General features: G+C 39.1%; 1 pseudogene; it reads left to right on the top strand.

Moving 5' to 3' along the window:
- The first annotated feature begins 11,272 nt into the window (after window positions 1-11,272).
- LOC113896710 lies at window positions 11,273-11,362 on the top strand (annotated as a pseudogene).
- The last annotated feature ends 215 nt before the right edge of the window (window positions 11,363-11,577 follow it).

Below are 11,577 nucleotides of genomic sequence, written 5' to 3'. Positions count from 1 at the left end.
TTTTTTTTATTAGTTCCTGAAATTCATTATGGTAGAAGTATATCAATTCTACAATTTGTCTACCAGTTTCCTCCAAACGAGTATCTTGAGTACTTTATTTCCAAACTGGTAATTTGGTAGATTTTTGTCAGCTCCTGACTGCTTCCTTTGATGAGGTCAGAGCAAATGGCCCAGGGTTAGTATAAGTTCCTTCCCTATACCTATTCTTTTGGCTACACCTTAGAATATAAAAGCACACCCTCAAAACAACAGAGAGCTATAAAAAGCTCATATGAAGTTGAGAGAAACTCTCAACTTCTAGTGGGACAATGAGTGCATTTCTAATACAGCTGAAACATTTTAACTCCAGATTTTGAATGTTTTCCCTAGTGGCTCAACAGTAAAGAATCTGCCTGCAATGCAGGAGGTGCAGGAGCCCCGGGTTCAGTCCCTGGGTTGCGAAGATCCCCTAGGGAAGGAAATGGAAACCCACTCCAGTGTTCTTGCCTGGAGAATCCCATGGACAGAGGAGCCTGGTGGGCTACAGTCTATGGGGCCGCAAAGAGAACGACAGGATTGAAGCGACTTAGCTCGCAGCACCTCACATTTCACCAGCTTCTAACAAGCCCCTCTTTGTTGCTGTCATTCAGTCGCTCAGTCGTGCCCCAACTCTTTGCAACCCATGGACTGGAGCACACCAGGCTTCCCTGTCCTTCACTGTCTCCCAGAGTTTGCTCAAACTCCTGTCCATTGAGTCCATAATGCCCTATTTTCCCCCCAAATAAGGGCAACATCGCCATCTACTGTTTCCATTTCACAATCACTGAAAAGAAATTGCTTGCTCTCAACAATGTAAAGCTGGGAAAACTTCTCTACCTTATAAAACTAATAAAGCAGCTCCTATTTCAATTTCCAGAATAAACTACATTTTAGGGAGATTCACTGCTTGAAAATCTTTTGTTGGGGTCTGACGGTGGCTCGATATTGAGAGTAGATCTTGGCTAAAAATTTAAATTTCTTCTCCTGAATTTTGTACCACGTGTATCTGCCTTCACTCTCAATTTAGTTATACTTAAAACTGACTAATAAGTGGCAAATCATGTGTGGTTTGGTACCTCTGCCTTGAAAATTGAACTGGGAGGTGGGGGAATCCTGAGAAAATTTGAGAATCCAATCTTGTGGTTACTGCTCAAAAAATAGTTATCCTTGCTTGACAGAGCTACCTAAGACCTAGGAAAAGTGGAGTTAGTTATGTAGATCAGCTCTGTGGTACCACAACCCCAGATCCTCAACCTGTCCCACCTCATAGACAGCTGACAGCCCTGTCATCTCCTGGATGTAATTTTCTCCTGTGCTTCTACCATGATTTATTACTGCATACCAACAAATGGCTGATACAGAGCTTTTTATTAACTGTAAAGTGGTTTTGGAAACAGTTTGTATGAAAGGCACTTTGCAAAATCAAGCCCTAAGTACTGCATGAAGCTGGAGGAGAGGTACCCTTTCTACATTTATGTATGTACTTGTCTAGCATTTTATTTTTCCATCACCTCACTTGGCCCTGGGAAACATCTTTCATCTTGGAATGGCTCTCTTCCACACTTTGGTGTTAGTTCAGTTTCTGGTGAACTGTTTCTGCCCCTGGGTGTGTTCCTCAGACACCAAGACTGTAAGATTCCTGTGTAACAATGTGGGAAGGGACAGTTAATTTTCCACAAACAATAAAACATAAAGTCCCTTTACCTCCTACCAGGATAAACTGCACACCCTCACAAAAACAAGGACCCCAGTTTGCCTGTTGGGCAGAAAGCAAGATGATTTAGAACAAGTGAGGTTTTTCTCATCTTTGGAAGTATGTTCATCTTCACCACTAGCCTGGATTCCAGCCCTCAGATTCCAGTTCTTTTTGGGGTCATTTCCCTCCTGGAATTGAGATCAAAGTAGACACAACTCATGGCCTGGCCAGGGCACACCCCTGGGGGAAGTGGCTTGGTTTACTTAAGAGTAGGCAAGGTGTTTTCCAAAACTAAAGTTACTGGGAAAAGCAAGAGGGAAAGCATTCAGAACAAATGCTGTTAACACCTGATATGCACTTCTCCCCCAGCTCCTCCCCTGCTGCTCATAGTTACTCATAGATGTTTAGGAACAGCCTAAGCAACCTCAACTTCTATAGTCCCTCGACACACGAAGCCACAGAAGCCTCACCTCAGCGCTTCTGATTCTGGTTCAAATGTAATTAAAAACACAACTTAGTTGTGTTTTTTCTTCTGTTTTGATTCCCTTATCTCATTTATCCCACTCCTTACCCCACCCTCCTGGAGAAGGAAATGGCAATCCACTCCAGTATTCTTGCCTGGAGAATTTCATGGACAGAGGAGCCTGACAGGCTACAGTCCATGGGATCGCGAAGAGACAGACACAACTGAGCGACTAACACACTTAGCCCACCTTCCACCTTGAGAAACCACTAATAAATGATCTGTTCTCTGTATCTATGAGCTTGTTTTTTTTTTTGGGGGGGGTTGTCTTGTTTTGGTTTGTTTTCTTTAGACTCTATGTATTACTATCCTGGGACAATTAAAATAAATTAGGCTCATAGATAGAGTTTTTTTAGACTCTGTAGCAATTCCAGTTGCAACTTCTGGTTATAGGTTGTTTTTTGTTTGTTTTCCTTTACTCATTATGTCAGTATATTCACCTGGAATCAGGAGTTTGGACAGATCAACTTTCAGATCTCCTTTATTTCATAGTGGGAATCTCTCTAAGATTGTCAGCATTTTCTAAGAGTTTCTGCTTAGACTGTTACCTTGAGTGTGCCATGAACTTTGCCTGCTGTCCCATGTGACTTTTGAGGTCAAACAACTGAAATGCATATTAAAAAGATAGAGAAATGCAAATCAAAACCACTATGAGGTACCATTTCACGCCAGTCAGAATGGCTGCGATCCAAAAGTCTACAAGCAATAAATGCTGGAGAGGGTGTGGAGAAAAGGGAACCCTCTTACATTGCTGGTGGGAATGCAAACTAGTACAGCCACTATGGAGAACAGTGTGGAGATTCCTTAAAAAACTGGAAATAGAACTGCCCTATGATCCAGCAATCCCACTGCTGGGTATACACACTGAGGAAACCAGAATTGAAAGAGACACGTGTACCCCAATGTTCATCGCAGCACTGTTTATAATAGCCAGGACATGGAAGCAACCTAGATGTCCATCAGCAGATGAATGGATAAGAAAGCTGTGGTACATATACACAATGGAGTATTACTCAGCCATTAAAAAGAATACATTTGAATCAGTTCTAATGAGGTGGATGAAACTGGAGCCTATTATACAGAGTGAAGTAAGCCAGAAGGAAAAACATAATTACAGTATACTAACGCACATATATGGAATTTAGAAAGATGATAACAATAACCCTGTATACAAGACAGCAAAAGAGACACTGATATATAGAACAGTCTTTTGGACTCTGTGGGAGAGGGAGAGGGTGGGATGATTTGGGAGAATGGCATTGAAGTATGTATAATATCATATATGAAACGAGTCACCAGTCCAGGTTCGATGCACCATACTGGATGCTTGGGGCTGGTGCACTGGGATGACCCAGAGGGATGGTATGGGGAGGGAGGAGGGAGGAGGGTTCAGGATGGGGAACACATGTATACCTGTGGCAGATTCATTTTGATATATGGCAAAACCAATACAATATTGTAAAGTTAAATAAAATAAAATTTTAAAAAAGATATGAAAAATGCCTTCTGGGCACTGTGGTTTCAACTTTTTTGTTCTCCACCTTCTTTTAGATATTGGCCCAATAATTCCTTATTATTCAGCATCTTGCTGCTTTAATAAACACTTTTTAATATTTTATCATGTATCTTTACTTTTTTCCCACTGGGAAGGTGGATTTAAATACCTAGCCCACCTTATGTGTTGAAATAGGGACCATTTCAGTTTGAATCAATAGTTGTTATAGCAAATATGAATTTTATAGGGTAAGTTTCTTTGCTTAACAATAGATACAAATGTTTTACTTGCTTTAACTAGCAGGAAAAATAAATTATTAATGCAATGTAAAACCATTCCCTTTCCTCCGCTGGCTAAAAATTTCTTCTTTGCCAATTCAGTTCTAGGACCTTTAAATTTGCAAAATTGAGGCAATAAATAAGGAAGAATGAAAGGCTTTGAAACATGTTTGAGTGGTTTATATTGGAAAGGGCTCAGAGTTACTGACAATAGAAAAAAATTCAGAATCTGAGAAAGAAGGGATGAAAATATAGTCTGTAGAATTGGTCTTGGAGTCAAGTTAAACATATGGAGAAAGGGGAATAAAGTCTTCCCAGGTAGCTAACTAGCCTCTGAGATAGTAAAAATAAGATATACAGAAAGATAATCTTAAAAGTTTTTACTGTGCTTTTGGAATGAGGGAACTCCTAATAAAGTCTTGAGAGCTCTTAGAAGAGAATTAGATTGATTCTCTAAAAATTTATTAGGTTTCAGAGTGATATTCCTTCAAATGACTCTCTCCATGGAATCTGTTTTACAAAACTACCTGGGTTTAATCTGATTATGTCATGTGCCTGACAAGTGTTCATTTTTAATGACAAAATAATGTATAAAATTCAAATGGCATGCTGCTGCTGCTGCTGCTAGGTCGCTTCAGTCGTGTCCGACTCTGTGTGACCCCATAGATGGCAGCCCACCAGGCTCCCCCATCCCTGGGATTCTCGAGGCAAGAATACTGGAGTGGGTTGCCATTTCCTTCTCCAATGTATGAAAGTGAAAAGTCAAAGTGAAATAGCTCAGTCGTGTCCGACTCTTAGCGACCCCATGGACTGTAGCCTACCAGGCTCCTTCATCCATGGGATTTCCAAAATTTAGAACATTTAGAATGTTTGTAATTGTTGTTAAAATATTGGAGTGAACATCTATTTTTTTGTTATAAAACATTTCTAGCATGAATGTTACTCTGTCAAATCTTAAGTTTTTGACATTGTTTCAGATCTTTTGCTTTTAAGAAAAAGAAAAGTTAAAGATATGGTAACAGCCCCATTCTTGATTAAAAAAAAAACTCCCAGATCCCTCCAAAAGATGATCAGTAATGTGAATTTAATATGATTCCTAGTTGAATGTACACTTTTAAAAATAGATGTATGCATCAAAAAGCAGTATGCAATATTATTTAGCTTTTAAATTTTTTTCCTAAATATCATCATACTGTATGTGAGCTTTTCTGTTAATATTGTGGTTTTGAAATTTAGTCATGTTGATACATGTAACTCTAATTCATTTATTTTAACTTAGATTTATTATATTTTACCTATTATTTCAAGATGTCTATAGTGAGATTTTCAGGTAACCAAATCTGTAATACTACTAGCAATAGAAGTTCTCAGCATCTTCATATACAGTTTTTAACTTCTTTTCTATTATGCTTTCAGAGAAAAAAAGAAAAAAAAACCCAGGAGCAAAGTTTACAAGATAAACATTTTTATGTTCAGGGCCACCATTTCCATTGTAGAGTTGTGCTAAGATCCTATTGGTAGACATTGACTAATATTGTCATATAGCTTTCCAAAACAGTTGTAAAAATAAATCTGACTCACTACAAACACATTAGCATATTTGATTATCATGTTCAGATATTTTCTAATTTAAGTAGTTGTAAATGGCACTTCAAATTTGCTTTAATTTGTATTTCTTTGAATTTGCACTGGAAAGAACATTTTTCCTGGATAAATATTTGCATTTCCTTTCTTGTTATAAACAGATATTTAAATTTCTTGAGAGATCTTTATATTGGCTCAGCCTTTTGTGATCTTTCTAGAAAACAGCCACTTCTACTTGAACTGAATATTTCTCAATGGCCAAATGGACACTTAAGGCCTCAGCTAGAAGAGGCAAGAAATAACTTCTTGATCTTCAAAAGCAAAAAACAGAGGTGGACACTTCAGTTGAAAGAACTACTACAAAACCACCCTGCATTGTCATTACTGTTGAGGCAAAGTAAATAGAGCCACAAATGAAATAAAACAGATTGCAGGTTTAATTCAATTTAACAAAATCCAGTGGAATCAATTTTGAGCAAGAACTGTCTGTTCTGAGGCAAGGAGGAGATAAGGAGCTTAGTCTTCAGTGTATGGCTGGAGAAAAAGGAGGATGGCCTGAGGAAAATAAAGACAGACACTGCTTTCTGGTTCTTTGCCCAGCCCCATAAGACAGAAGGACGATAGAAATGGAAAGGGAGACCAACTATTGCTCTGGAGGAGAGGGGACGGGGGGCTGGCTGCCTCTCCCAACAACCAGTGGAGAATGGAATTCCCCAGTGCTGGTAACTTGGGTCTGAGCTGTTCTGACCTACACCCAGCAGTACAGCTGTCCTCCACAGAACTTTCCGGTGACAGCAAGCTGTGAGAAAGCACTTCAGTCTGGGGGCCTTCCTGGAAGCTTTCTACCCACTTGGCTGAGTGTCTGTGTGACACAGATTGGTGATGGTAAGGAGTATTTACCAGCTCGTGGACTAAGTGTGGGCTATTTTTCCTTCCTCAACTTTCTGCTTTGATCTCTGGACCTCTTCACTTAGCAGATAGCCCCTCTGAACAACAGCTTGGCTTTCAACTTGGGTTTAAAATTTTTATCTCTGCTGTCATCATAAACAGTTCATAGATCAATATATATGTGCACATATTTCTAAATCATACAAAAAGCTTTCCTTTTTATAATCTTCATATGCAATAATTCATAATCTAAATAGGATTTTTGGTTCTCAAATAGACATGGAGTCATTAGAAAATGCTTTTAGTTGTAAGAGGGGAGGACGTTAATGAATGAGAAATTTCCTAACCCCTTCCTACTACAAATTCCTATAAAACAGATCACAGCCCTCCATCTCCATCACTACTGCTCCTCCTGCAGTTGAGTCACAAGGAAACTTGCATTCCAGTTGTGAACCGTGCCCTTAACAGGCGATTTGATGACCAAAACAGAGTACTGCTGGCACTGACTATTCACTCGCCATCACTATCATGCACAGATGAATAAGAAAGAAAAAGAAATGCATTTATCTTTTAAGTGGAGCTATTTGAATTTGACTCAGTTTGCAGAAAGATGGAGAAAACCATTCTTCCTTTTAAGTTGACACCATTAATGTGCACAATTATGTTTGTCAGCGCCCTACTGAAATGTGAAAATGTGGTTGAAACAGTTTTTAAATAAAAACATAGTGACCTACAGCGGAGAGCAATTACAAAAAAATTTTTCAGCACTCACGCCAAGTAATGGACCTTCCTCACTGGCCCTAACTGAGCGTTTAGATACATGCCTAGTACAGCACTCACTCTACTTAATTTCCTTTGCTTCAACTCTCATTATAATTATGTTTATTTTAAAAATCAATGCCAAATTGGCCTCCTTAGATGTTGGCCTTGCAGTTTAAAGAGTTTGTATAGTTCCTAAGATAGTGTAAATTATCTACCACAAATATCCCAAACCATTTGGTGGGGGACAGGAGTATGAGGTTTTACTTGTTTAGAATTATGACTTAAAAAAAAGTTTCTGTGGTTTTCCCTTAGAGTGGGCACTAGAATTTAGTCTCTTGGTTTTTAACTTAGCCATGACACATTCTCTGAGACCCAGCTTCTATGTCATCGTTTGTGGCAATATTTCTTTGTCCTGCACATGCTTCTCGCAGGCACATCAGGACAGTACATCTGTGAAGCCCAGCGAGCTTCTCAAGACAACACTATATGAAGCGCTTTGAACTAGGGATCAGAAGACCTGGGTTCTGTTCCAGATATGCCCCTTATGAAGTCAAAGCCTGGGTCATGTAGCCTCTCAAGCTTCAAGTTTCTTCACCTTTAAGATGTAGATGAAAATACCCACTTTCACACCTCCCAAGGTGAACAAGGATCAAATAAGACCATGTGATAGCTTTGTAAACACTAAAATATATTTCTAAATATCAATCTTTGGGGAAGCCATTTATGGTGTAGTTTAGAGAAAAATATTGGTTAGTGATATTTCAGTTCCAAGTACTTAAAAGTATAAGCAGGATTAAGATTAACAAAAATATATTGGCTCAATAGGCAAAAATGAACCGAATTTCGAATACAGGCATACTTTGTCTTATTGTGCTTCACCTCATTGCACTTCGCAGATTCTGGACTTTTTACAAATTGAAGGTGTGTGGCAACATTGAATTGAGCAAGCCTATTGGTGCCATTTTTCTAACAGCATTTGCTCACTTTGGGACTCTGTGCTATAATTTGGTAACTTGCAATATTTCAAACTTTTCATTATTATTATATCGGATAAGGGACTTGTATCTGAAATATATAAACACTCTTTTTTGTTGTTCAGTCACTAAGTTGTGCCTGACTCTGTGACCCCACGGACTGCAGCATGTCAGACTCCTCTGTCCACTGTCTCCCAGAGTTTGCTCAAATTCATGTCCATTGAGTTAGTGATGCTATAAACACTCTTACAACTCAATAATAAAAAGACAAATATCTCAATTTAAAAATGGGCAAAGGATCTAAGTAGATATTTCTCCAAGAAAGTGGCTAATAAACACAAGGAAAGATGCTTGACATCATTATTCACCAGAGAAATGCAAATCAAAACCACAATAAGATATTACTTCACACCCACTAGTATGGCTAGAATTTAAATGTCAAATAATAGTAAGCATTGGCAAAGAAATGAGAACACTCGCTGCTGGTGAGAATGTAAAACAGTGTGGCCACTTTGGAAACAGTTTGGCAGTTATTCAATTAAACAGAGTTATCATATGATCCAGAAGTTCCACCCTGTGATATATATATATATATTCAAAATAAATAAAAGCATAAATCTACCCCAAACATATACATGAATTTTATAGAAGTGTAATTAATAATAAGCAAAAGTGAGAACAACTCAAATGTCTATCAGTTGATGAGTGGGTTAATAACATGTGGTTTTTGTGTACAATGGAATATTATTTCACCATAGAAAGAAATTATACATGCCATAATATTAACCTTGAAAACATTAGGCTGAGTGAGAAGACATAGAATACCATATATCAATTATATGATTCCACGCATATGAAATAACCAGAATAGGCAGTTCTGTAGAGACAGAAAGATGGTTGCTAAACATGGTTGCTTAGGACTGGAGAGAAGGGGAGAAAGGGGACTGATAACTAAAGGGGATAGGGTTTCTTTTTGAGGTGATGAAAATATCCTAAAATTGACTCTGGTGATGGTTGTACATATCTCTCAGTGTACAGTGAATTATACACTCTAAATGGGTGAATTGTATGGTATCTGAATTATGCCTCATTATAGCTGTTTAAACAAAAATAGTAGCTCATGTACTGCAGTCTCGGGTCCAGACCCACTGTCACCCATTCACAGCCCTTTCTCCACCTGTCGTCTTCCTTTCTTGGCAACAGAGATGATGACTAGTGGCTCCCAGCTGGGCTTTTACCACTTCCTTTCCCAGTTCAGGCTGCCATAACAAAACACCATGGGCTGGGTGGCTTAAACACAAAAATTTATTTCTCATGGTTCTAGAAGTTGGGAAGTCAAAGAGAAAAGCTTCAACAGGCAGGATTCAGTTCCAAGTAAGGACTCTCTCCCTAACTTACAGATGGTCACTTCCTTCCCGTGTCCTCCCATGGCCTTTCCTTGGTGTGTGCATATGTTGGGGGTTTGCAGAAGAACACATTCTGATGTCTCGTCCTCTTCTCATAAGGACTCTAATCCTACAGGATTTGAGGTCCATCTCATTTAACCTTAGTTACGTTCCAAAAGGCCCAATCTCCAAATACATTAGAAGTTAGCACTTCATCATATGAATTTTGGGTGAGGCATAGGCATCCAGTCCATAAAAACTCCTTTTTCAAGCCCAGGTGAAAAGCACACTTTTTTCCTAAGGGGTTAGCAAACCCTATGGCTGCCTATCCTTGGCCCAGTTTCGACCATAAGCTTGTTTCTGTAACTAACACTTTGACTAGGTAGGCCAGAGTCAGGTGTCCAACCCAAAAGCCTCAGGTGGGTTAGTCCCATCAAAACAAGATAAGAAGGAAATTATAAACTCTCATCAAAGAAAAGGGGCAGAGTGAGGCCAAATGCTAATGCCTACTCCACAGTGCAAGGCTACAACCCAGGGAGCCTGCATGCCAGGCTTGGGTGGTGCAGAGACCACTTGTGTGAGCAAGGGTAAATCATTAAACCCCTCTATGGCTTTAACATCACCAGACCAGAGCACTGAAGACAAGGGGAGACAAGACGTGAAAGCCCTTAACAATCAGAACCCTCAGAACTGGAGGGCTAGGAGGGAACTTGGTGATCCTCTTATTTGACAAACTAAAAAAAAAAGATCTACTCTAAAAGAAGAAGTAAGACAGCCTGCTATGAGAATCAAAATGGCTTTCACATCACTAGACTTGAGAAAGAAATTTATTTGCTAATCATAATAACTTTAAGCATACCACTGCATCTTCCTCTGTCTCACTTGATAAGTTAACTCTCAATAATACTAATACTGCTGCTGCTGCTGCTGCTAAGTCGCTTCAGTCGTGTCTGACTCTGTACGACCCCATAGATGGAAGCCCACCAGGCTCCCCAATACTACTAACAGATGTATTAGTTAACTATGGGCTTCCTTGTTGGTTCAGATGATAAAGAATACGCCTACAAGCGGGAGACCTGAGTTTGATCCCTGAGTTGAGGATATGCCCTGAAGGACGGCACGGCAACTTACTCCAGTATTCTTGGCTGGAGACTCCTCATGGACAGAGGAGCCTGGTGGGCTACAGTCCACGAGGTTGCAAAGAGTGGGACACGACTGAGCGAGTAAGCACAGAACAGCACAGCACAATTAACTAGTTAGGGAGAATTCCTTCACAATGTTTATTACATCATCACAATCTAGTACATTTGAAATATCTTGCAATTTTAGTTGTCAATTATACATCAGTAAAACAAATATAAAAAAATTCATAACTATTCTTGAGACTAAATGTGCAAATGTAGCACACTTTACAAAAGCCAAAAGTGACATACTCAGATATAAGGTTATTGGATTTGAAACATAAGGAAACATGTGGAATGTAACATCTCTAGGGAGAGGAAATTGAGTATAAAATTTTACCTTTTTGTAGGTGGTCTCATTACTGCAAAGCTCTGGACTTAGCTCTGAACAAAGTTCTTGGACACCCCCTGCCCCCGGCAATTACACCAGTTTGAGACTCTGGACCTCTGAGAACTTCAGTTTCCTCTTCTATAAAAAGGGGATGATAGTGCTCACTTTGGTAGCACATATACTAAAACTGGACCAATACAGAGATTAGCATGGCTCCTGTGCAAGGATGTCAGGAAAACACATTCTTCTATGTGGAAAATAGATAAGCAACAAGGATATATTATACAGCACAGGGAATTGTAGACATTATCTTGGAATAACTTTTAATGGGAGCATAATCTGTAAAAATACTTAATCACAATGCTGTACACCTGAAACTAAAATTGTAAATCAACTATATTTCAATTATAAAAGTGGGAATGGCAATTCCTACCTGAGATACTCTAAGATTAAATAATGACA

The sequence above is a fragment of the Bos indicus x Bos taurus genome, chromosome 7 (genome assembly GCF_003369695.1).
Source record: "Bos indicus x Bos taurus breed Angus x Brahman F1 hybrid chromosome 7, Bos_hybrid_MaternalHap_v2.0, whole genome shotgun sequence".
NCBI lineage: Eukaryota > Metazoa > Chordata > Mammalia > Artiodactyla > Bovidae > Bos > Bos indicus x Bos taurus.
This window is presented reverse-complemented; position numbering and strand designations above follow the sequence as displayed.